Source organism: Syngnathoides biaculeatus, chromosome 7 (assembly GCF_019802595.1).
Source record: "Syngnathoides biaculeatus isolate LvHL_M chromosome 7, ASM1980259v1, whole genome shotgun sequence".
NCBI classification, from domain to species: Eukaryota; Metazoa; Chordata; class Actinopteri; order Syngnathiformes; family Syngnathidae; genus Syngnathoides; species Syngnathoides biaculeatus.
The window spans coordinates 13,922,641-13,948,635 of NC_084646.1; the positions used below are offsets into that span (position 1 = coordinate 13,922,641).

Below are 25,995 nucleotides of genomic sequence, written 5' to 3' on the forward strand. Positions count from 1 at the left end.
TTTCTGCAAATATGTGCAGAAAATTCAATAAATTTGTAATGGTGAACACTGAATATGGATGAGGGCTTTACTGCATGATCAATGACAATATCATAAAAATGATGCCATTGCAATCTTTATACTTTTTAAAGGATGCAATCAAGCTTCATCAGTTCTGATGTCATCCCTCTGAAGCTCACAGGCCACAAAGTGGCATATTTTTGTATGGTATATAAGGGTTGTGATGATATGCTGTATAATATGTAATGGTAGTCATCAGCTAATTAATTTGATTAATTTAAACTGACCACATCTCAAAATTTACAAGTATTTTATACATTACTTTAACATACAAAAGAGCAGAAAGATATCCACTGTACAATCCCTACCTATGAAATTTCTAAACATACTGTAGCAAATGAGTGACTAAATGCCTTATTATTCCACAAAGGAAAAGACGAACAAAATGGCCGCGAAGTATTTTTGTATGAAACTAATTTGTCACAAGTACCGGTGCTACGCTGCCTCATTAGCTAATCAAACCAGAGAACCAAACATGAGGAGCGACGACTGATTAAGCAGAGGCGAAGAGGCACCTTGGGAATTATCTTCAAGAGTTAGGTCTTTCTGTACAAGCTGCAGCATAAACTCGAGATTAATAAACACTCGGGAAGCTAATATTTTTAAACGTTTATCATGCACACATTTGCTTGAGGTCAAAGTCGTGATTGACAAATTCTCCATAGAAGCACTGATCAGTCATTTGCATTAAAACTTAACTTTACAAAATGAGCTCTTGACCACGTTTGACAATCAGATTTTGACAAAAAAAATAAATAAATAAATAGTGGACAGGAGATGAAACTCTCTGGGGGAAGAAGCATTGGAGTATGAATGTGTGTGAGAATATTGTTTTACAAAGTCAGTGTACAGCTTGCGCTCATAAATTTAAAACTGAGATGGAGACACAAACAGGAACAGCTGGATGGAGTATGTTCGGCCTCCTCTCTGTTATGGGTATGCGTTGAAAAGGGACTTAAATTAGTGGCATGTTTCGTCCACATGACCTGCAATATTTGAAGTGCAACCACATATAGTAATCACTGTGTATCACTCTTTGAACCTGTGGAGGCAGGCTCATTTTATGGCAAGGCAAGGTCGAGTATACCAACATGGAGCTCATTTGCATTGTGACTAAAGTAAATGTTATGCTGGATGATTTTACTGTGTGGTAGTTTGTTTCTCTAGACTGTTAAAGACTCTAGGTTTCAATTTGATTAAACATTAACTTATGTTTTACACAGCGTTTTCTACATTTATTATCCCCTCTGCTCCCTTCCACTCTTTGACAACACAGTAGAGGAATTAGTGGACCTCATCACGTGCAAGGACAAACACACATGCAGGATTATATTTCACACCTTATCAGTGATTGACTGAATGAACACACTCTGCAGCTACTACACAATGCAATGCCAAACCTTATCGTCTGTCTATTTACAGTACCAGTTAACATTATCCTGCTTCCATCATTTGTGGCTTGGGTCCCAGTGACAACTGCGTGCAGGTGGGATGAGCTGAGTGACGGTGACAGAACGGCGCCCACTAGAGCATGTCACGAGCACTGTAAAGTGTATTCAATACGAGGGTTTCATCTGCCACCAACACTCCTAAATTATCTGACATTACCATGCGTTCAAAGCTCAAACTTGTGGCTGTCATACCCATGCGTCAAGCATTCTGACTCAGTTGGATAAGGAGCATGTGTGGGTAGGCTCAAGAAGAACCTTGAGTGGGTGTGTGAAATCACTTTCTCCTTTCCAGTAACACTATTATCTAATGCTCGTCTGTCAGTAATGTAATTTTGTCGACATAAACAGCACCAAGGACCTTAACACAGGTGCCAAAGACTTTCAATGACAAAATGTAGTCCCACCCCAGGAGCTACACAGCATTTGCAGTTAGACCAAAAACTGACAAGTGAAACTGGGAGACACCCCAAAAAGGAAAAAGAAAGATTACACTCGTTTGAGGACAGACCTCCGCCAAGGCTGCACAATTCTGAAACCCTCGAATGAAATTGAACTCCTTCCGGTCCTGTAGGTGGCAGTAATGCTCAGTAGTGCAAAGGTGACAACTGCCACACACACAAAATATTTTACTTCTTTGCATATCCATCCACTGCATGTAGCACAATGGACCTTTCCGACTGATTATCTTGAGCTCAGCCCCTTTAGCTACAGTGGCCATGTCCCACAAGCTTTACTGCTCATATCTAAAATGGCAACTGAACAGAACAGGTTTGAAGTAAATTCTCTATCGCATATTCCAGATAATATTGCAGCATGTTTTTTTGCCAAGTGGGTCATACTTGTCCAAGAGTTCTACAGAGAGGTCTCAACTATTTCATGCAAGGATATGTACACAGAATTAAGATTTTGGAATGACCAGCTAAATGTTGGCGATCGGTGCGAAAAAGTTTGACGCCTCACAAACGTCATGTTGAAATCCAACAGGATAAAATAGTGGAATTGTAATGCAGATGTAAAGCAGGGTGAGTACTTTTTACTTGGAAAGATCATGAGTAATATCATTGTAGTCTTTATAAGTGAGTAAGGTTCGATTTTCTACATTTAAACAATGGTGATTAACTCAGTCAGTACTGTAGTCACCAGATGAAAAAGTTTGACATGGCTCGTAATCCCACCCAGTGCTCTATTTTAAAAGTCTGATGTGATACAAATAGGCAAATAGAACTTTCTCTTGCATGACATCGCGCATTTACGTATCACTAATCCAACTCTTCTGCATAAAACATTACACACTTCATTCAGTGATACACGAACAAAGTGAAAGTTGTTCTCCTGCAATGTATAAAGCACTAATAATAATTCAATCAAACTCAGAGAAGATACTTCTCCCTCACTTACCTTCAAACATACAGCCTAGTGTTCGTTGATATTGTCCACATTTAGTTGTACGTGCGGTCTTCCACGAGTCATAATCCATCGTAGACAGTTCCTCAACTGTGTTTTAGGGTTTGGAAAATGAATCAACTGGGGCCCTGTAACCTCGCAGGATATCTTTCATCAGAATTGCACGTTCCCCAAGCGCATATTCTTTGTAACATTAACTTTTCCAAGCGCACGCTACTAAAAACCAGTATTGCTTGTGGGACAACATGGCGGCAGGGTCACGTCAAGCTAGGGGTTAAGACAATGCAGCTATCTGATTGGCTATTATTGTACGAGTGATTGACAAATCGGAAAGGTCCGTTGTACACCATTGCAAAGTACCCCCATTACAGTAAACTCACTGTTTGGGTGAGCCCTATTACTCAAGCCAAAATATTTGATAGGGCTCATGAATTGGATCTCTTATTCCACAAGTGGTCATGATCTTGTGGTTGGGCTATATTTATTCGCCTTGGACTCAAATAATGATGGATTTACAGTTATGCCTTCAGTTTGACCTGTTTTACGAGTTTTTGAAGGGGCAGTTATTCAATCGATTCTTTCTTTAACCTGCAAGGATTTTTTTTTATACGAATGCTGTGTGCAGTGAACTCAATTCACTTGACAGCAACCAACAGTTACATTGATTCTTCAAAGAAAGAGACCTCAAGCTGTTAAATGCCTTATCCAGTTGAAGTTTGCCCTAAAGCTACAAGTAAAAATTTGAATTACACAACCACAAAGTTTGGTCTTATGTTTTCTTGTCTCAATGTAAACTTTACGAAATCAAGATTTTTGAGTTTTGAGAGTTTAAAAAAAAACAATTACTGATCCGATCAGAAGATGGAGGAATGTTCCTATTTAAATAACCTGTTCATTTACTGTATATTCTGGTGTTGGAATACAGATTTTTTTATTCCCCAGTAGTCTGACATAGTGCAGTCATAAAAGAGCAAATTTGTCTTGTCTGATGCACACATTAAATTCTGCCTCTTTTTTTTTTTAATCTAAATAACTTAATTGGTGGTCAGATATTTACACACGATACGGCTAAAAACTGGCTTTGGGGTTGAAATATACTGCAACGATGAAAACGCAGAGTAAATGTCTTTTGTGGAGCCAATCAATGACATGGTGGATCCCATCGGCAAATTATGACAAAGCCGATCAACAAAATGCTAAATATCAGCCGTTAATGTTAACAAACCATGCAATTTGCCGTTGGCTGACAAATGTGTGGCAAACAATGCAACAACGTAGAAAGAGAAGCAAAATAAGAATACTCGGACATTTTTTATCCTCTGCGAAAAAATTATTACTGCAGCATACAGCGTCAGTTACACTGGTTCTGTGCACATGATAGTAATATAACTGGTGAGTAGCCAAGTTGCACACACTAGAAGGAGCCACAATGAATTATTTAGAGATGAAAGTGGACTTTCGTGAAAATTCCTGAAAATACAAATGCGACCACTAGGGGGTCCGGGGGCATATATATATTATTTTTTTTTTATACATACATATATACACACACACACAGTCACTCACATTTGACATTTAGTTATGCTCGCAGATAAAGTTGCGGGTGTTATTAGGGATGGCCTTAAAATAATTTACTGGATTAATATAAACTAACTGTAAATTAGATATAAAATGAAAAAATACATAACTAAAATAGAAAAAATTAAAACTCGGAAATGATAATTTCCAATTTCAACTAATATTAGTAGAACAGGATATAAAACAGTATTTAAAAATTTTCATCTATAAATTGATCTGCCAAACTTGATCTGAAGACAAGCTAAATGCACTGGCCTGTCAATGAAGAAACACGAAGGGTCTATACTCGCAAAGTTTTGAAAATGCTGAAAGTTTAGTTCAACATAATCGCCATTTGTGGCAACAAGCTAGAGATACATTGGAACAAACATTCCTGTCAGTAATCGTGACGTATTGTTGGGGGGGGGGGGGGCACGCACCACGGGACTGCTGTTAATAGGAGGCCGGCTTGCTAGAACGCGCCTTTATGTGCATGCGCTCGACGTATTGGCCACACTTGAATCAAGCGACGAGGTGGATGATAGTCTAATGTTTTGGGGGGGGTTTTACGCGGTCACTCTGCCTCGCGATCGACGCAAAGAGCACTCCTGCCTGGTGTAACTGAATTTCCTTTGACATGGCTCATGATGTTGATGACTTTCGACGTAAATGTTCTCGCATTACGTGAAGCAGTTCTGAACCTGCACTTTCGTACATGCTCAGTACGTTTAACTTGCATTTCCTGTTTCCGGGTGAATACCGGTTGTTTTTTGAAGTAGCCGTGTTTAGTTAACAACGTTTATGAAAAAAACACGTAAATTAATGTCAAGACCACACAAAATAAGCGACGTCTTGAGAGAATGCGAGGGGAGGGGCATTACTCTTACTCGTGTTAGTGCCTCAACATAGCTACGCTCGTGAAAGCACAACAACGAACTCAAACGCATGTTCGTTCAATATTGTCAACTAATATCTGGATTAATTTTAGGCATTTTTTGCTCAATTTTCCGGAGGAATTGTCATGAAAACTTGAAAATCGGAATTCCGGGAAAACTTCATCACTGATTCATATGTAAAGATTTCATTCTATTAATGCAATAGCTATATGATTTTAGCATAGCATATTATATAAGTATATAATATTATTCTTTATTTTGTAGTAGATATGAGTATAAAATTATACAGAGCATTTTGACTTGTTTTGAGCATGGTCACAAAAAATTCAACACACCTCTCCTCAGAAATTAAAGCATTTCTCTCATCTTTACCATTCCCAAATTCACAGAATGGAAATTTGTTTTTTTTTTTAAACTTGCATTACCATCAACTATAGAACGTAAGTGGAACAGCACCACCCCCAACATAGCGTGTAGAGTGCACTTCGAGGCGATTAACTTGTGCAGCATGAGGATGAATTTAAAAACAACACTTCTGAAACTGTGCATCGCATGCCCAGTGTAGGAGAAAAATGAAAGTCAAGAAGTCAGAAGTGGTAAATTGCGTCAGTATTCAGTGTCAGGGTTAGATAAAACATCCCACTTTCTGTACTGTCAATTTTTCTCCTGCTTGAGCTGTGTGCTGGGGAAGAACAGTTGGCATCATCCCTGTGCCCAATCCACTGAGTTCAAAACATGTGGAAGCTGCGAACATGACACTGATGCCTGGTGAGAAAAGACATGCGGGACCAATTGTGTCACTCCCAGGCCATTTGAAAAGAATGTTTTTGCCTCACATCGCTTGATCATGTCTTAAGTGATCTGCCTGGATCAATATTCAATGCACAACGGTTCAACTTTTGACTGCAGACTTTTGACAGCAATACCCCCGAGAGTGACAACACAAGGAATATAAGAAAAGATCAAAGATGGGTGTGAACATGGACAGCATCAAAAACAAAAGTGGAAGAAAAATCTAAAAAAAAAAAAAAACATTTTTTGGGAGGCTAAAATTGAAGGATAAGAACATATGTGGGTGGTTAACGTTGGTTTGAGAAGTTGATATGAGCATCGTCACAGTAGAAGAGAGAATAAGGTTTGTGGCTGCTAGTGTTTAGATTTCGCAGCATCTGATGACAGAAGGCAGCTCTTGACTGAGGCTCCCTAGCTACCCGCGGTGGTGCTACAGTTGAAAACAACTTCACCCAAACATGAGCACACATGCAAACACCAAATTTTATACCATGACTAACATGACTGTATTCACGCGTTAGCATACGTGTTTAGAAGGAAATTAATCAGACTTGTGTGTGGATCAGTCTACCTAATGCCACTATGATTATATATTTTTTAGTATTCGAATTCATAACGGGTGGCCGAGTTAAGAAAAAAAACTGCTTCTGCCAGAAGACGAGTTTGGAAAGAAAAAAAAAGCGACAATGATGTCATTGTGCTCCCTCAAAGGACTTGATGAGCAGCCATTCTGATTTTAATATTATCCCCCTTTCTCACAGCATCAAGGGGGAGGTATTTGCATGCTACCCAGATTGCTGTGATATGTTGTAATATGTGAAAAAATTTTAGGGCTCTCACATTTGAAGCTGATAGTTTCTACTTTCAATTGAGGAATTAGTGCCCTTCACAGTTTATCATCCAAGGAATCAACAATGATAAATGAATTCGCTGCCAAAGCAGAGGTGCCCATATTGCGAGGCGTTGTAGAGATTGTGTTCTGTGACAATTAGCACTGAAACTACAAACAGAAAAAGTAGACTCATCTTTTGGGAGGAAAAAAAAAAACATTACTAGCTTTTTCCCATCTTGAGTAAGTCTTAAGTTGTTTAACCACAAATAGCACATTTTGACCTTTTTCTTTCGGCTTGTCCCGTTAGGAGTCGCCACAGCGTGCCATCTTCTTCCATCTAAGCCTATCTCATGCATCCTCCTCTCTAACACCCACTGTCCTCATGTCCTCCCTCACAACATCCATAAACCTTTTCTTTGGTCTACCTCTCGCTCTTTTGCCTGGCAGCTTTTGACTATGAAGCAAAAAAAATTAAATCTTTGTCAAATGTTAAACTGTGATACAACACTTTGCTTTCCTATACCTCAAACAAAAATGCAACAAAAACAGAAAGGGTTTGTGATAGCAAAATTATTTACAGATATACAATTATGAAACAGTGAGCAATGCTGACTCATGAAATGGATCAAATTTATTACATGGCGTTTGTCATTCACTCCATGAAATGCGTCATCTGACTTCCATCGTGTTGGCATTTGTCTCACTCAAAGGACGTAAGACGCCAAGTTTCACCCACTAGTCAGTCTTCAACTCAAAAACTGTGCTCATCTTAAATCTAAAGCGATGCAGCGGGACCATCTACAGGAATATGTTGGTCATTACATTGCTTTAAAAGTCTAAATTTCACAGACAAGCTGGCTTCTTTCCACGCTTAACCATTTCAAAACCTACTCGACAAATATATAGATGTGTGGCAGTAAACTGTTGGACCTCTAGTTGACGAATATAAACGTCAATAGCAGTGAACGAGTTAATGTGAAAATGCAATCTGTTATCTTTGGATATATACTTGAACAGAAAAAATGATGGATGTAATTATTGGCAAGTCAATATAAAATATGAGCCATTCCCCAGTGTTCCTGGCTCTTGCCAAACCAACCAAATTACAATAACAACTTCCAACTGTAAGTTCTTTTTCCTCTCTAAAATGTGAAGCTATTGCATTTATGTCATCATCCAACATCCTTGAACTGACTCTTCTATAAAAGCCCTGTGCTCTGTTTTTCTTCCGAAGAGGCCGCATGAATTTAGCCACTTCAACTTTCATTGCCTGATGCCCTTTTTTTTTTTATTAGGGCTGGGTATTTTACGACCAAAAGGAATGAATTATGTTGGCTAAACGCTGCATGTTGTTTTAGGACCCGTGCGGGTTCTCGATTAGAGTAGTCATTTTGGTCTGCACCTCATTCGGCAGCCCATAAAGAGCGAAACCTCAGAGAATGTGCATGAGTAAGCTAAGAAATGGGATAACAATGACACAAGAATAGAAGGAGCAGTTCGAGGGTGAGAAAAGTGACTGAAAATCAAGAATAGAAAGGAAGGGAGGAGAAGCATCAAACAGCAGTGAGAAGGAAATATGAGAGGCATTTGATTATTCCCATGTCTGCATAGTTACCATAGAGAAGCCCTCCCGTTCTGACTTTCATGCACATACAGCCATTAACACACACATAAACACACACGCAGTCTCGATCATGTTGACCACCCAGCCAGTGCCCCCTGGCCCCCCACCTCTCACCTTGCTCAGGGGCGCTAGAGCTGAGAAAAACTACACCATTCACTTCCTCTGCCTCCCTCCCCTCTCTTTCGGTCTCTCTGTGCTCCCATTCATGTTGTAACAACTCATAAAGGAAGGAGACTTTGACCCACCTCAGTAAAAGTTGCCAATCTCCTTCGATCATCTGTTCTGCGGAGGAGGGCTAAGCAAATTCAGAGCGACTCTCGGAGACGACGCTTGTCCACCAACTTCCTGTACAAAGTTCCACTGTAAAAGACAAGCTGCTGTTAAATAAACTACTGCCTTGTATTGAAAACAATCTAAATCGCCGTGACCCATCATTTAAACACTATACTGACATGAATACCTTCAGTCAACACAATTATAGAACCTGTGAAGCAAATTCAGTTATTTGTTTCTAAATGTATTACCCATATTTGAAGATAATTGCATAAGCTTGTACAAATACTGAGAACTTTGTAATATTCATTTATGGAGCTAGTGATGCGGTTTGGAGTCTGGCATGAGTCCACCAATATATAAGAACTCGGCAGTTATCCAGCATATTTGCAATATGCTTGCTAGCTATGTTTTTACACCACCAAAATACATATTCCCTTCAGTTAGTTAGTTCATTGACATGGCCGCTTTAGAGCGCCGCATTGCCAGCCACGTATGAATGGATATCACCCCGAGGAAGACGGAAGAGGAAAGATGGGGACCGTTTTTTTTTTTGTTGTTTTTTTTTTTAAGTCAGACGTGTGGATATGGGCTTTGGGCAAGTGTGGCTGCTTTAGAGTGCCTCGTTGTTAGCCGTGAGTGCACGCATGCCATGCTGACAAAAGCATTAGAGAGAGGTGAGGAAAGGGAAGAAAAATTCCAACTTGATTGTCTTTGGGTGATTTGAGCTAGCGAGTCCAATTTAAAGTATCTTGTTGTAATGGCAAGTAATGCCATTTCCTTGACAGATGATCGGGCTATGGTTTTACCACGCTGAGTGGACACGCCCCGTGTTTGACAGTGGCGAGAATGTCTTGACGTTTCACAATTTTATCATTCAAATTTAGCAGGGTTGTGAACATATCTGTGATTTATGGAATTTAGAAGACTTATTTTCACTTCAAAGGAACCTTTATTGTGACACTATGAGGACAAGTTATTAGATGTCTTCATTGAGAACATTGTGGTGAGGGAAATGGTTAACACTTAATCTTGCAACAATTTTAAACTGCATATATTGGTTAGATTGATGTAAAGTCCTGATGATATGCATTTCTCTTTTGAAAAATGCACAGAATGAGGTGACAAACCTATTTATTGTCAGATTCACTCATGAGGAACCAAACCATACACTGTTGTGACTGACCACAAATGTGATTCGTGAACGCATGTATGAAAGTGGAATTACCTTAAACTGTCAAAGATACGTGATTTTTCAGTCATTTGTTGACACAAGACAATGTGACTACAGGTGACACACATGACAAAGAGAAACTTGAGTTCAGACAAACTCTGACTTGACTTATGTGACTAAAACTTTATATCTTTAGCAATGCATAAGGATCTCTAAGAGACCCTTCTCCATCCTCTGTACGACTTATCCTCACTGTGGGGCGCAGGTGTGCAACACCTTACTCCAGATTACTTTGGGGGAAAGGCTGAGTACACCCCAGAATGGATAAAAACATGTTATGTCCTGCCAAGCAGCTTGGAAATTCTTCAAATAATTTTGTAAATTGATTGGGTTTTGTGTGTTATAAGAATTCAGCGGGATGACTATCTGAATTTATCATTATTATCCATCCATCCAATCAATTTTATGAACCGCTTATCCTCATGAGGGTCGCGGGGAGTCCTGGAGCCTATCCCAGCTGTTAACGGGCAGGAGGCGGGGTACACCTTGAACTGGTTGCCAGCCAATCGCAGAGCACATGGAGAAAGACAACAGCCGCACTCAAAAGTGATGTGGGAGGAAACCGGAGTGCACGGAAGAAACCCACGCAGGCACGGGGACAATATGCAAACTCCACACAGGGGGGGCCGGTATCAAACCTGGGTTCTCAGAACTGTGAGGCCAACGTTTTACCAGCTGATCCACCGTGCCCCCATGTATTATTATTATTTCTCTTACAATTCCATTGTGACATGACTTTTTTTGTATCCTCAATGTATATTTTGCAATCATGGCTGTTTGTTGTCATACTAGCGTGTTAACCCGAGACACATTCCTGGTGTTATTCAATGTATTTGTCCAATAAATATTATTCTGAAAATTTACTTAATAGCACGTTTGTCATCAGAGTGGAACACAATTGGTGCAGCTAATTGCTGGTAAGGAAGTAAGTTGATTTAAAGCAAATAGACTGTTGAAGAGAGACAATCAGTCAGAGGCTAGCAGGCAAACAGACAGACAGGTCACATGGCCCAACATACAAAGAGACAGTGATAAACATGAAGAGTCAAGGCAGTCATTTAGAGCCACATGTGGGAGCAGTAGCAGCGAAACCAAACTGAGGTTAGAGGTCACACAAGATTTGGGTTTCCTGCTTCTTCAACCCCAGAAGATCTCAACCTGGTCTTATTTTTAAACACAGTCATTTAAGGTTGGGACTCATCTGTTCTCCATCCACAACTGCCTACACACCTGCTTTGCCTGCATTCATTTCGACAACATGCAGCTATACACCAGCAAAGATTTGTCACTCACATTTGAAAAATGCATGGGTGTGATCAGTCATGCCCGCAGATATAAAGTCACGAGTGTGTTCCACCAATAATGCCCGCAGATATAAAGTTGCGGGTGTGTGTTCTGTTTGTAATTATGAGTGTACCCCTTAAAGAGTGGCGGGGGCGGTCTCAAGTAAAGTAGGAAGTCGAAGTAGGCTGAGCAGCAGTTTGTTCGAGACCTTCTATGCTTCCAAGTTTAAAAAAAAAAAAGAAAGACGTCAAGCTGTGGTTCACTGCGCTAGATCGGTTTTCATCTGGGCTGAGAGTACGCGACAAGTGTGCAATTGCGCAGCTCAGAGGGAACATTGCTCAAGACTACACAAAATAAGAGACGTCTTTCAATATCGATGTATTTCTACTCGAAACAAATTTTACACGCGTGATTTTCATGCTCGACTGTGCAGATTTGCGAATGCAGTGGCGCGCAAGTGCCCGTCAAATCACAGTGACTGTAAATGTTAACACAAGACTTTGCCACAAATTGAGAGCTTCATGGAGCCTCAACTGATATACTTCGATCAAAGTACCACAATAATTATTGAAGTCGGTGGTTCCTAAACTCAGCGGCACAGTGGAGCAGCTGTAGAGCAATGTCCTCACAGTTCTGAGGACTGTGGTTCAAATCCCGGCTCCACGTGTGTGGAGTTTGCATGTTCTTCCCTGTGCTTGGGTGGGTTTTCTCCGGGCACTACGGTTTTCTCCCACATCCCCCAAAAGCATGCATTAATTGGACACTCTAAATTGCCCCTACGTTTGATTGTGAGTGCGAATGTTGTCTGTCTCCATTTGCACAGCGATTGGCTGGTAACCAATTCAGGGTCTACCCTGCCTCCTTCCTGATGACAGCTGGGATTGGCTTCAGAACTCCCGTGATATTCGGGAGGATAAGCAGTTCAGAAAATGAATCTATGGATAAATGGGTTCCTAAACTCTCGCTTCCAGGCCCCCCTTTGGGTCATTAGAAATGTTTGTAGATTGAAGTGTGCCTTCTAACCAGACTCAGCACTTTGCTTCACGGTGCATCCAACAACACTGGTGCTCTGCTTCGTTTTGGCTTTGACACGGTGATTCTTTGAAGTATAGCTCTCGTTTGACTGAATGAAAACTGTTCTTTGCACAGGTTGCTGCCAATTCTTCAGATCAGATCAACAGATCACAGTAAATTTTCCATCATTCCATTTTTAAACTGACCTGTGATGCAACAACTAGGCCAAAATCGGATGGGTTTGCTAATTCTACAGATTAAAAAAAAAAAAAAAAAAAAACGAAAAAAATACTTGGTTGTATAATTTCTGACTTGTACACGGGCACGTATCCTAGACACTGAAATATGTCCAATAAAAGCAATTAAAGTCACTTTCACATACTGTCTCCTTTAACTTAAAGGGTAGAGAAGAGAAAATATATACAACATTAATAGTTGCATCCTGTCATCTTTTTGCTGTAGCACAGCTTGACACAAAAAACCTTCCCTCCATGTGTCATTCCTCTGCATGTACATCTGCGCATTTATTTCATACCGTTGTTTTCATGACCCTAGTTTTGATGCACATGTGTTTTGTGTGTCCAGCTCCCACTGCTACGCTCTTTATAAACACATCAGTCGGCCTGACAGTGCACAGCAGGAGGGAGGGTGAACCTCGAGACGGCCAGGGACAGCAGTCTCATAAAAAAAAATAAATAAATAAAAAAAGAAATCACTTAATTTATTTCCTTCCAAATTGGAAAATGCACGCTCACACCTGACTAAATCATCACACGTCAAAATTGAGACGGCCCCCCACTGTACACGGACGAAACCCGATCCCACTTGTGCTGTACGCACCCAAGCCAACACTGGCAATGAAAACACGTCGTCACACACCGCGTGCATGATGCTTAATGGATTCTGCAGATGTGCTGTCCCCTCTAAATCCTTGTACCCATGTCTCCCTCCCATACACACCACAAGTTCCCCCACATTCCCAGTTCCATTTTTCAACCAGCCATCCCCATTTAGTCTGGCCTCATGTACACTTTTGCTTCTTCCTACAACCTTATCCCCCTCTTTCAAGCTTGCATGTGTATAGCTGTCATTGTGCGCTTTTTTGGTGGGGAAGAATGCCACCACTGAAGCGTCCAAAGACGAAAAATATGAACATAACAGTGGAGTCTAACCAATTATTCAGCAACTCTCGTGTATGACCAATAAATTGCCAGTCAATATATAAACGATGTACTGTATTTTCTGCACAGAGATAATGTTGCTCTCCTCGTGTGTGCTGTTCTCGCTGCCCCGTCTCAAAGCACTAAGTCACTAATCAAATACCAGTAAGCTACACCTCTGACAAGTATCGTTATCATGAAGGGAGGACGAGAAGTAATTAACAGGAGAGAGTCAGGAGGGCCAAGCTATTGAAGCTACCGTGACATGAAGTTGCGAAACACCAAAATAAGTGATTGGGTGATAGTCCACTTCACGTAAGTCTGGCTGGACCTGCGTTATAGCGTAGTTAACAACTCGGAAGAGCAAAACAGCAAGCAACTTAAGTGCTTGATGAGAAAATACTGTAAACACAGGATAACACTGGACAGCTAGACAGGCGCAAGAAAAGGGAAATTTTGTACATCACTAGTCCAGTACACTTGAGGAAATGGTCCTATAAATTTTAAAAGTCGAATATGCTGTAATCGACGATTTGCATCATTTCAACAGCAATAGCGGATTCAAGAAATATACCAAGAGCAAGTGAAGACATTTGGCTGCAAATGTTTTTATCATTGATTATGGATGAAATTTATTTATGCTCCTTGAGGGGCGAGTTAAAAAAAAAAAATTTAAGTAGATCCCGTCCCTAATAAATCAAACGTTCAACAAATTGACAAAAGAGGCCATAAATGCTGATTGTTGATTATCACTGCACACCTTCCACCTTTTACGGTCTTCTCTCGTGCAATTGTACAGGTGAGGAAAGCCAACCACAGCGGCTTTGACACAAATACCTCAGGTCAAACCTGTCCATCATGTCACTGAAACATTACTTTGCGACATCTAAATGGCAAGATTTTTTCGCGATTGAATCAGGTTCCTCTATTGTTCAGAAAACTGTCAAAATGATTCTCTTCATATCCACGTCTTACCCGAAATTAAAAAAGCAGTGAGTGCCGTTCTGGCAAAACAGTCGCAAGAGACGTCAGGAAGAATTTGCTAAATTGGCAACACTGACTCTGCTTTTGGAAACCAACCCCTCTTTGTTCACAGGCATCTTGTTTCTATTGTTTTGAAGTGTGCTAGACAAAAAAAAAAAAAAAAAAGATTTTAAAATTGCACAAACAATGTTGTAATTGATAGAGAGCTTTCAGTTAACAATAAATCACGTTACAGATTTTGTCACACCAGGAAAAAGACAAACGGAGCCCAATCCAACTCACCCCACAGGTGTTTTCATTTACTTTGATTAGGCCTCCCCTTCTTTACGTTTTGTTCCCAGCACCCACCCATCCCCTGTCCTGGGCTCCCACGGAGAGCGGGGCTGCAGTGCAAGACCTGCATCTAATTTGAATGCGTTTCGGGAGTAAAAATAATGAGCTGCAAATTGCCTTTATTTGGAGTTCACGCCAAATGTCAGGGGTAATTGGTTGTAGTGCCATGATTTCCACATCCAGGTGACACTTGATTTGTTTCAACTTTGCCCCCTGTTCTTTCAGGAAATGCACAAATTACATCTGTACCAAAGAGGTGTCATTAAAAGAATTAGCATGCTTTTGAAATAAGTTTTGTGTGACTAACTTGACGGCGAGAGAACATTTCACACATTTCCCAGGTGAATGGGATTTACTGACTGATTGACAGGTGCAAGGTTGCCTCAACAGTAGCAAAATTTGTTTTGATGATGATTGGCAAAGAGTGCAATTTTTTCTTAAAAATTCTCAGTCTCTTTAACTTGTTTAAAATGTGATATTAGTGGTGAAAATTCTGCTGTTCTAAACATGCTACTGGTTAAATGGGAGTCACCATATACACCTGCCAGCATGTAAACTCCTGCTGAAACCCTCCCCCAAAATATAAATATAATTATAGTAAGCATTTCCTGACATATTGCTTGTTTATTAATATAAGTTGACCTACAGGTCAATTAGATCCCTTCTGCCATCTGATTAAAGAGCATTTAGTTATTCTGCCCAACCTTTTTTTTTTTTTTTTTTTAAATATATATACACACACGCATTTCAATCCAGGGGTGACTAAAACTTTGGGAAAGTTGCACTCCATACGCACCAATGACTACAACCAAGGCTATAAAGGTGGGACCCAGAAGCACATTACATAACAGAGGAAACCATCAGTCAGTGTTGCGATGTGGAATGACATTCAACATTGCCGCCCACGCATCCCCGCCACCCCCACAGTTGTAGCTCCCATTCAAAGAGGGCTACAGCATCATGAGCCTGATGTGTTTGTGCAAGGCTAAATCAGTTTAAGAGGGGTGATAAGTGAGTGTGAGGGTGTGTGCGTTGGGGGGGTACTCCCCCCAATGATTCATGGTGGCAAATGATCAGCCTTGAACAAACAACAAGCAAGCCACCCGTCTGTCTGCACAAACAAGCAAACAAACAGAGACGACAGATAAACAAGGCGTCTCGCAGACTTTGGGAAGATCAATGACGCAGAGACAAATGAAAGCGCTCGAGGTAGACATTTTGTCATACGGTTTCACTGGTTTGTGCATCTATAATAACTGCCTCAGTGCTTTTAAGGGCTGTTTATGTCAGTGCTTGCATGCACATTCATCTATCCATCGCGTGAACAGATGTAGTTTGGATTTTCTTTTTGTTTTCCGCTGTGTGGTTACTATTGTGTGCGTTACTATTGTGTGCGTGTGTGTGTGTGTGTGTGCGTGTGCGTGTGTGTGGGATGTAACCCAAGCTGGAGCGGCACAACACAGCAGCCTGTTCAAAGGCCTGTTTGTATTATTACAGCTTGTCCAGCTGCTCAGGACAGACAAACAAGACTTAGTGCTCTGGACTGCAAAACAGACCTCCCACCCTATTGTCAAAGCCCCCACAGCCCTGCCCAGCATTTTGGCTCAAAAATGGACAAACAGACACCTACAAAAAAATGTATATACACACACAGACAAATCGCCACACGTGGCGGCAGCTTTAGTAGAAAACATCTGAACACAGAAACTCATCTTTTCAGAACATACTTTTCCAGTTGACTGATAGGAATCTCCTTAATGTAAAGGTTTGTTTCATAATTTTCATCATCCGTTTTATGCAACGTGTGTTTGTATAGGAGTGCTCCCTCTGCCCTTTTTGCTCCCTAACCGTTTGAAATGTGCTTATACATTTTTCCAGCACACTGTAATGAGTAACACTACCTCCTGTCAAAATAGTGAGCCTCCATTCCACATTTGCTTTTTGAATCCCACATACTTCCCTGAGCAATGATCCCGAAAACAAAATATTGCTTTATATACACACAGTGATCTACTTGGAGAGCTGATGGAAATTAATGCCTGTATTTTTAGCGCAGACGGTTTTGTCGACAATATTTCTTCCAGAGTGCACTCCGTTGGCCTCTGAGTGGCTCCCTCCTCTGGAGATCTGCCAAATGGATCTGATCGAGTTGATTAAGATCAGGGTAAGCCAACACTCTTGCTCCCTCACACCTCCGTCTCTATGCCCACCCCCACTTTTTATCCTTTTCACCTCAATTTGTGCCACTCTCTCACTTTCTACCTACTCGTGCGCCACACTCCCGCATCTATCCTCCTCCTCGTCTGCTCCATCCCCTCCTTCGCCCTCTCTGACTCAGAGTCCCTGTGTGCCTGTATGTAACATCAGTAAAGCTGTCAGGCAGCCAGGCCAAGGTAAACAGCCCAGCACTAGGTTCAGGGGTGATGGGGGCCTGAGATGTTTTTGCTCAGGAACCAAGGCACCCCCGGGGGCTTCTGGCTGGGGCCAGTTAGGAGGAGGAGGGAAGATGATCCCCTCAGCTACACCCCCCCCCCCCCCACCAACTACATACACACACAGACGATCTTCCCCATTTTTTGTCTCTTTCCTCCTCATCACTCATTATGAGTCTTCCTCATCATGTATCTGTGTACGCAGAGCTCTTGGGCAGCAGCCTCGTCACACATTCACATCATCCATCAAAATTAGAACACTTTTATACACAAACACACTTTCTGTTTTAAGTCATGTATAATGCAACTTGTAAAATCAGAATTGGGTCCAAATTTTCTGGGGGGGGGGGTTATACAGCACTAACTTGACTTAAAAGAAAGTGAAGCAACATAAAAGTTTTCTGAGATGAGCTATCGCAGAGTTTTTCGGGGAGGGGGGGGGTTGTGTTGACAGTTGAAATTTGAGCAAGCTTTAGATACATCTGCGCTAGATCAAAATCAGCTTTATTGGCCGAGCATGTAAACAAGAAATTTGTCTCCAGTAGTTGGAGCTGCCCTATACAACACATGTTGAATATGACAGCAGACAGAAAATTGACAGAACACTATTTTTTTTTTGACTCACAGTTTTGCAAAGACTGGAGAGTCTTCTAACATTTAGAGGCGTTAGAACAGATGCCTGGAGAAAACACCACACAAACACCCCGCATCTCAATCACAAATTTTGGATATGATTAAAAGGGAGCCACAAGTTCACTCACAGAATAAACAGAACAAAATCAAGATGTCGCTGGACTAGTCGAAAAACCACTGGCTGAGACTTCAGCATATCTGGCGAAACTACAGGAGTGGGGGAAAAAAAAGCATTGTGCTTTTTCTTTGGCTTGTTTTTGTGATATGACCATAGAATACTACGAGTGAAGGAAAAATGTGATGGAGCTGTTGCATAGCAACAAACGCATCACAGTACAATATGCCATTAATTTCACTGCCACTGAGTTCAAATGTCCTTGTTAACATGGACAACTGGCAGTGATTGTAACGAAAGATGAACACTGTATACAACACAATGTCAGCAATGTTTAGTCTTTATATGAAGACAGTCACCTCCCAGGCATAACCAGTAACCTTCCCTCCTACTTGTTCTCATCACATCATGCAAATGTGCTACTCTTTGGGAGTACACTAATTTTCCCACTTTAATAACGGTTTAGCCACCCTAAACATTCACGTCAGACATTCTGTGATTAGTTTTGCTTTATTTTACATTACACAATGCTTAACTTATTTTTATACTTCTAATACCATTAACAATGTTATTGTGAGCAGATAGAGACTTTGATTCCATTTTCTATCCAGGTAAATGTGATTCTAAAAACCAAACAGATGTGTCCCAACCATTTTCAACAATGCAGTTCGACTGTAGTTTATAAATTATGATGTTGGGGGTGGGAAGGAGCCAAGGGGAATGCTATGGATACTGAGGTAAGGAGAAGGCCATGAAAAAGAGTGAGAGTTAGTGGCAATTGAGGGCACAAGAGAAGACGATGGAGGGAAGTGATATCCCTAACCTGTCCATGACCCTTCTTACTCCCACTAAGCTGCTCCCTCTGACGGTGGCAGATGTCCTGAGATGACGAGCGAGACTGTCTCGGAACAAACCAGAGGTAGCAAATCAGACCAAGCAGTAAAAGGAGACCAAGTGGGACAAAAGATACAGAGAGTATAAGGAAAGAAATACCGGTAGAACTTTTTGGAAGCAAAACTGCAGTGAAAAAAAAAAAAGCATGAAGAGTGATTTAATGAGGGAAAACAAGTGAGAAACTTTAGAAAGAGGCTGGAGCGGCCAAAAAAAGCATGTAGAATTGAATTAGGGCACAGGGAAGACAACCAAGCAAGCAAGTAGAAGTAGAGAAGGGTTGGGGTGCATGGAGAAAGGGGAGGACCATTACCTTTCTTAGATTAGGCATTACATCCCTTGGCGACTGTTGAGGGGTAAAAAACGGAGGAAACATCACAGGCTGGGAGGAAGGATTAGGATAATTGGAGAGGACTGTGAAAGGGAGAGCTGCGTCACTAGGACCCATCTGTACTTGCAAATACTATTGCTTTTAGACAATATGGAGCTGCAGGTGGGGCCTCTTTCAAACAATTTGGTGGAGACGGAATTTTGTTTTGGCTAATGTCCCAAAAACTAGGTGGTTCTAGTACAATATCGTGACAAATACAGTACAACATGTAAAAACTCAAGATCAACTCTAAATACATGGTGAGACAACCATAGAGCAGATCATGTATTTACTAGGTGAAAAAATTCCAACATTAAACAATGATACAAACATCATAAAATACATGCGAGGTGTAGGAATTATTTTCGGCCACTTAGGTCGTCATCCTCACATTTCACATTGTAGCATCTGTGACTGAGTGTGTGTGTGTGTGTGTGCGGCATTAAAGATATGCCTTGGCCTGGTGTGTGACGTGTGTGGCAGTAAATGAGCGTGCAGTTTGTTGGTTTTGCTCAGGTTGGCAGCTGGCTGTTCACTGCCTAAAAGTTAGCCAGCCTGCGTGTGGAGTCACTGGGTGTCAGTTGTGAGTCTATGAATGTACTTGTGCTCATTTTGGTCAATAAAGTTATTAAAAGTGCACGGACAGCTGTCTGTGTCCTTGACTATTTGCGGGGATTACAAAGCGTTAAAACTAACAGTGGTAGCCTATTATATATGAGCTAATTGTTTGCCTTGTGCCGTGATCGTAAACGTGCTGTTTTTTTTTAAGACAGTTTTGTTTTACAGTACACATTTTGCACTTTATCTTTTTTTAGGTGTGAAATAATCCCATATTTTTTAAGATTCTCTGTTTTAGAGAAAGTTTCTTTCTTGCTCAACGCCATCGGGGCAACTTTTTTTTCTACAGTATGCGGCGTGGCAAATGATCCTTGTGAAGCGTCGAGACAGATTTTGCATCACCCTTTTTAAGTAATAAGAGTTATTCATTTTTTTCAGCCATCTTCAAAGCATTGTCCAACAATATATGGAATGATGGTTACGTGAGATGACAATGAAAATATTGTGAGGTGTAGAAGTATTCATTGAGTGACTGCTTTTTTTTCTATCTTACGACACTTTAAGGATGGGAAAAATAAAATGTCCTTGACATTGCAAGTTATATAAAAAAAAAACCAAAGGTGTCACAAAAGAGACTGTGTTCAATGTTGGAGGCTCTAAATAGCACTCCTTCGTGTCAAAGCCTACTGACACCAGTGTGAGACTATTTATCAACCACAACTTCACACGACTAATATACTCTGGAACTCTTCACTACAAAGAGTATGTATTTATTTAGTGGGAGAAATTTTTGGTCCAAGACCAAATTTATTATATCACTTGAATAATGGCATTTAGGGTTCTCTAAAGGGTACAAAAAATATATGTGGTGTTATTTTACCTTACCATATCTACATTCAGAACTGTTCTTTTCCTTGTTTTCCCTGTTCCTATCATTCTTCCTGTTCTGTTGCTGCTCCACATCAATCACATACTGCCACAATGGTCTGTGATAGCCCCCTGACAGGCCTGACACAAGACCTGCAACCCCGAGAGCTGGTCTGAACGAGCTGGCTCACGGTATGCAAGAAAAGAAATACACATGTACCCTGGACAATCCTTGTTAGCGCCCACCTACACAGACTTTTCCCTCTAATGTACTAGAATTACAATGAACCAACATTTGTTACGAAGGATATCCAGACCCACCAACAATATATGAAATTCCATGAAAACTTTGTTCAAATTTATCCATCCCATAAGCTTCAGACCCATTAAAATTTATTCAGACGCAATGTGACTCCAATAGACCTGTTAAGCACATTTGGACACAGTAAATTTTAAACCAAATGTATACAGGATATTGCACATGTTTCAGTGTCTGTATATAGATGTGCCTTTAGAAGGCGGGGTTTATGGGATGGTGTGTGAAAGACTAAATGTGAGCTGCGGCTGATAGCAGATCCTGTGTGAGTGTGGTCCGAGTTTCACGGTTTCCCCATAAACAAATGACAACTGCAAAGACTATGGCTTGCCCTTTCAGCATGAAAGTAAGTATAATACAGAGAAAACTGAAATGATGACTTGAAAAAATGTGCAGTAACAAGTGCCCAAGCAATTATACAGTACATGACTTGTCTCAAGGCCAGTCACAGAATAAATAGAACAAAATCAAGATGTCACCACTCTTTCCTGGATGAAGCAAAATAGGTCACATCTTTAAATTGATATTTTGTATGTTGAAGTTGAACAGTCGTATCTGACTAATTAGTCTGTGCCGCAGAGTTCCTTATTGTTTCTTTGAAAAACAAATTATCAACATTGATGTCATTTATTCATCACAAGGAGATTCAAGGGCAAGCGATACTTCCAGCAAGCGATGGTTTTGCTTGACAGATTGTTCACCTCAATGAAAACAAAAGGGTTGTCCTGCACTTTTTTTTCCTCTACAGTGAGTAACAACCCTTCACCAGTACAACTTTTTCTTCCTAAAATTATCCTTACATATAGTGAGGGGAAAAAAACCCTGTCTGGACTCTGATTGATTTACGCTACAATAAATTGCACAACAACTTTTGAGCATTTGTCAAATTGCGGTTTTGCTGAAATTCCAAAATGGCTGCTCATATGCAAAGCCTTTGATATATGTTGAACAAACCAACAGTAAAAGCATAACCATTACATCCAACATATTAAATAACTTTACCAAAGCATCAGCAATATGGATTGTGATACAGTATTTCAATGTGAGCAAAAATATATATATATATATTAACAACTTTCTGACAAAAAAAAAATGCTTTTTACTATCTTTTTTATCACAATATATTATATAAGAGCATAAATAATATATATTATATTAAGTACTCCCAGAAAAAGTCACACCACTTGATTTTCTGACATTTTCTTCAGTTAATATCATTCCAAAATGTATATGTGGATTGGGGTTTTTTTTTGGGGGGGGGGTGAAAAAAACGTTTTCACGTTATCATTCTTGGGTGTTCTCGGTACACTTTGGAGTGGGAAAATTATTGAATCAATTTTTAAATAAGCCTCTTCCATAACAAAATGTGGAAAATGTGAAACACTGTGACTACTTTCCGGATGCACAGAAAATATTCAATATTTGTGCGGACTGCCTGTCTGAATTTTGTGCTTAATTCATCCTATTAGAGTATTCTGCTATAGTAGCAATTTTGTCAGCACGTATCAACCACGAATTCATTACTATTACTTCACATTAATATTGTCTGGTCTCACCGTCAATATAGATATATGCTGTGTAGCCTACCTGTTACCTCAACATTGTGAAACACAAACATGACCATAATCAGCAACATTTCCGTAAAACAAGCTAACTCACCGGGATGATGAGGATACGAACGAAACAGCGCGTTCCAATCCTTCCGTCTCGCCTTCTTTGTCTTCCCTTTTGTTTTCGTAGTTATGGTTTAATACCAAGTTATCAACTTTCAAATTTCGGTTTATGTATAGGAACTTTCGACAGTTTGTCATGTATAATAATCAAACCAAGTGCGTCGCCACCTGCCAATGGCATTCCCGGGAGGAAATACTTCCGGAAAAGTTAAAAGACAAAAACATCTATTACTATATGGACGCTTTTATTTTTTTAAGCATGAATTATTTGTCTGTGTAGCTATAAAACAATAATAATATGGTGAGGAGGTTAAATAGTGAGGTAAGTATTTACTATTTCCACACTGAAAATTTGTTTTTGAGGCTGAATGAAGTTGTATAAAGGGCAGGTTTAGCTTCACCCCACTTTTTTTTTTTTTTTACAGGTAGTGTGTATACACTGTGTATACATACAGTTTGTACATACTGTATGAGTGTTTTATTTTCATTAGGTTTCAATTTCAACTATTGCATTTAATTTTCGAATACTGGTATTAGCCTTTCGTAGTACTGTACACTTGTACGCTTGGCCTTGCTATCTGGCTAGTTGCATAGCTACCAGTTTGAATTTCTTGGTAGCTTTTATAGAGCAAAAGAAGCTGTGAAGCATTTCAGTGATAGTGCTTATTTTGTTTGCAACAGTGTTTCCTAACTCTTTTCGGGGCAAAGCACCCATTTCAACAGTTGAAAAATGTGACACCAGACCACCAAACAAAATGTATGATTGCTGAATTAAGAATGCTCTAATCTCAATTCGCTCACATATTGATTTATGCAGTCTGAAGTCTAGGCCTGTTTAATTAAACAGAAATCTATCTATCAGATGGTGGATTCGCTGATTAATTATGCACTTCTGCTATCTAATGGAAGAGCAATAATTCTGCCTTTATGACTGGCATAACTGAAGAGCAGAGATGTATTTTTGAAATTGGGTTTAACCACTTAGTCAACTACTCAATTAGTTGATTTTTCTACTGCGCGTTGATGTTTGAACCTTAAAGTTAACCAATTGAAATATTTTACCAAAAAGGTGAGTGGTAGCACGTTCACTTGCAAAATATGCAGATCTATGGTCAAATATAGTAAAAGCACAAGTGAAATAGAAACAGTGACTTTTTTTTTTTTTTGTCCGGCTCCAATGTCCCGTTGGATACAGTGGAACAAAACGTTAGACAAGCTGGCTCGTTGAAATATACCCAAGAATTCTCATAATTGAAACAGCTACATTCATCATAATGGTGAGTTGACTTTTTAATCATTTGTTTGTGATGCCAATATGTCAGAATGTGTTTTGATGTAAAACTGCCCCATGGTGCAAAAAAGATTGGGGCCCCCTCTACAATACTGAAAAGATATTGACATAACCGAATAATCGACTTCAACTTGACTTTCATCACATTACAGTCAATGATAAAAATTGTTGTCGTTCAACCCCTAATCTGTTATTCATAAATAATAATTTTAAGACAAATGAAATTGGTTAATATTTCACTGCACCCCTGATGATCTCTCACAGAACACAGGTTGGGAATCACTGGTTCAAATGACTCATGGACGACAGATTTAGGAAGTACAATTGAGATATAGTACAATTATTTAGTAACTTGGGTCAACATGGGACTCTAAAGCCTTCCTCACTAGAGGGCCTTCTTAGTTTCATCCAAATTTATAGTTTTGAGTTGTTTTGAGCCAAGCCATCAATCGACTTTAAAGTTTAAATTACCCATGCGCACATATTACATTGATCCATAGTCTGACTTGTTGTTTTTTCTTCTTATTCAAAGTCTATTTTTCATCTAGTCTTAATGAGAGTTCTTGTCTTGTTTCATTATGTAAGGTTGGGTTTGAGTTTATAAAAAGTGTCACTGTAAGAAATGAGGCGGAACGGTGGGTCAAGACATTGGCCTCACAGTTCTGAGGTCTCGGGTTCAATCCCGGACCCATCTGTATGAAGTTTGCATGTTCTCCCTGTGCCTGTGTGGATGAATGGAAGAAATGAATGGACCTTGGTGCCTGGATGAAACTAATATTGTTTGGTTGAGGACCCATACAACACCGCCAAACTGTAATTGAGCACATTTTTTAAATGAAAATGCGCCACAAATACATCCCGCCACAGAACTCGAGCAAGTGCTTACATGTGTCGCCTCACTTTTAACTCTCTTTTGCTCACACACACTTGATCTACTTAGATCTCCCACATCTAACTGCCACTTAACCTCACTTTCTCTGCTCACCCATCTGCTCGCCCCTCCTCAGCTCTCAATCCATCATCCAGCTGTGCTCTGTGTAATGACTCTATAGTCCTGAAAAACATTAATCCACACCCTGTCCAAATTCACACACACTCACATGGGATCAGATCACATCTTTTTTTACCTTTGTTCTGAATGCAATCTTGTCCTACTTCCCCCGCTTCATCTGCCTCTCAAAGTGTTGCTTCTCTCCTCCGCTGTCCCTTTTTCACGTGACATTTCTCATCTTGAGTGGTCTCATCATCTTTGGGCTTTTATTTGCCTCGAGCTTTGAACTCGTGTCCTCTTCACGTAACACACGGGCTCCATGTGAGGAAATAGTCTTGCGGGGACTCACAGTTATGAATAGGTCCTCGCAGAGAGACACATTTTGTCAATGTGGTGCGAGAAGAAAAAAAAAAAGATGAGAAAGTCAAGTACGAGCTGACAAGAAGAGGGTTTATAAATCTAAAGCCTTATGACATACATATTTTCTGCATCTGTGATACAGGAGAAAGGAGGCAAGGGTGTGTATGTTTTGTAAAAAGATGAATGTGCGTGCGTCAGACCTCCCTTGTAGAAAGAAGTCAGTAAAAAGTCGCCTGGTGGAAAACAATAAATCCACTATAGAAAGAACTATATTGTGCATTTTCTAACTTTTTTCTTTTGGCCCTGTGACTCTCTACTTGTACATGTCTTGCCTCTCCAGTGAATTGCGGCCAGTTATTTGGGCTCCTCGGGGTTCTTGTGTGCTGAACAACCGCACGGTATGCACGGATATCATGTGCAGTTGCACAAGTACTATGTGTTGAAGAGGAGGTGTCCATCATTGGAGACATCCGGCAGGTTGGCCTTATACCTCCCAACGCTAACCAGATTTAAACCAAACAAGTAGACTCAAGGGATGTAAACCAAAGCAGGGGTCACCAAAACTGTGCTTGCAAGAACCAAGTTGCCCACATGGCCTGT

The 25,995-nt window shown here is 40.3% G+C and overlaps 1 long non-coding RNA gene across 1 annotated transcript in view; it reads right to left on the reverse strand.

Annotated features, from left to right (window-relative positions):
- LOC133503937 (uncharacterized) overlaps positions 1-22,935 on the reverse strand; it is a 60,669-nt gene extending 37,734 nt beyond the window's left edge. The window contains exons 1-2 of the long non-coding RNA XR_009795868.1: positions 22,740-22,935; positions 8,862-8,976 (exon numbers count right to left, since the gene is read on the reverse strand). This is a non-coding gene — a long non-coding RNA (uncharacterized LOC133503937). The remainder of the gene's footprint in view (positions 1-8,861; positions 8,977-22,739) is intronic.
- Between the last annotated feature and the right edge of the window lie 3,060 nt (positions 22,936-25,995).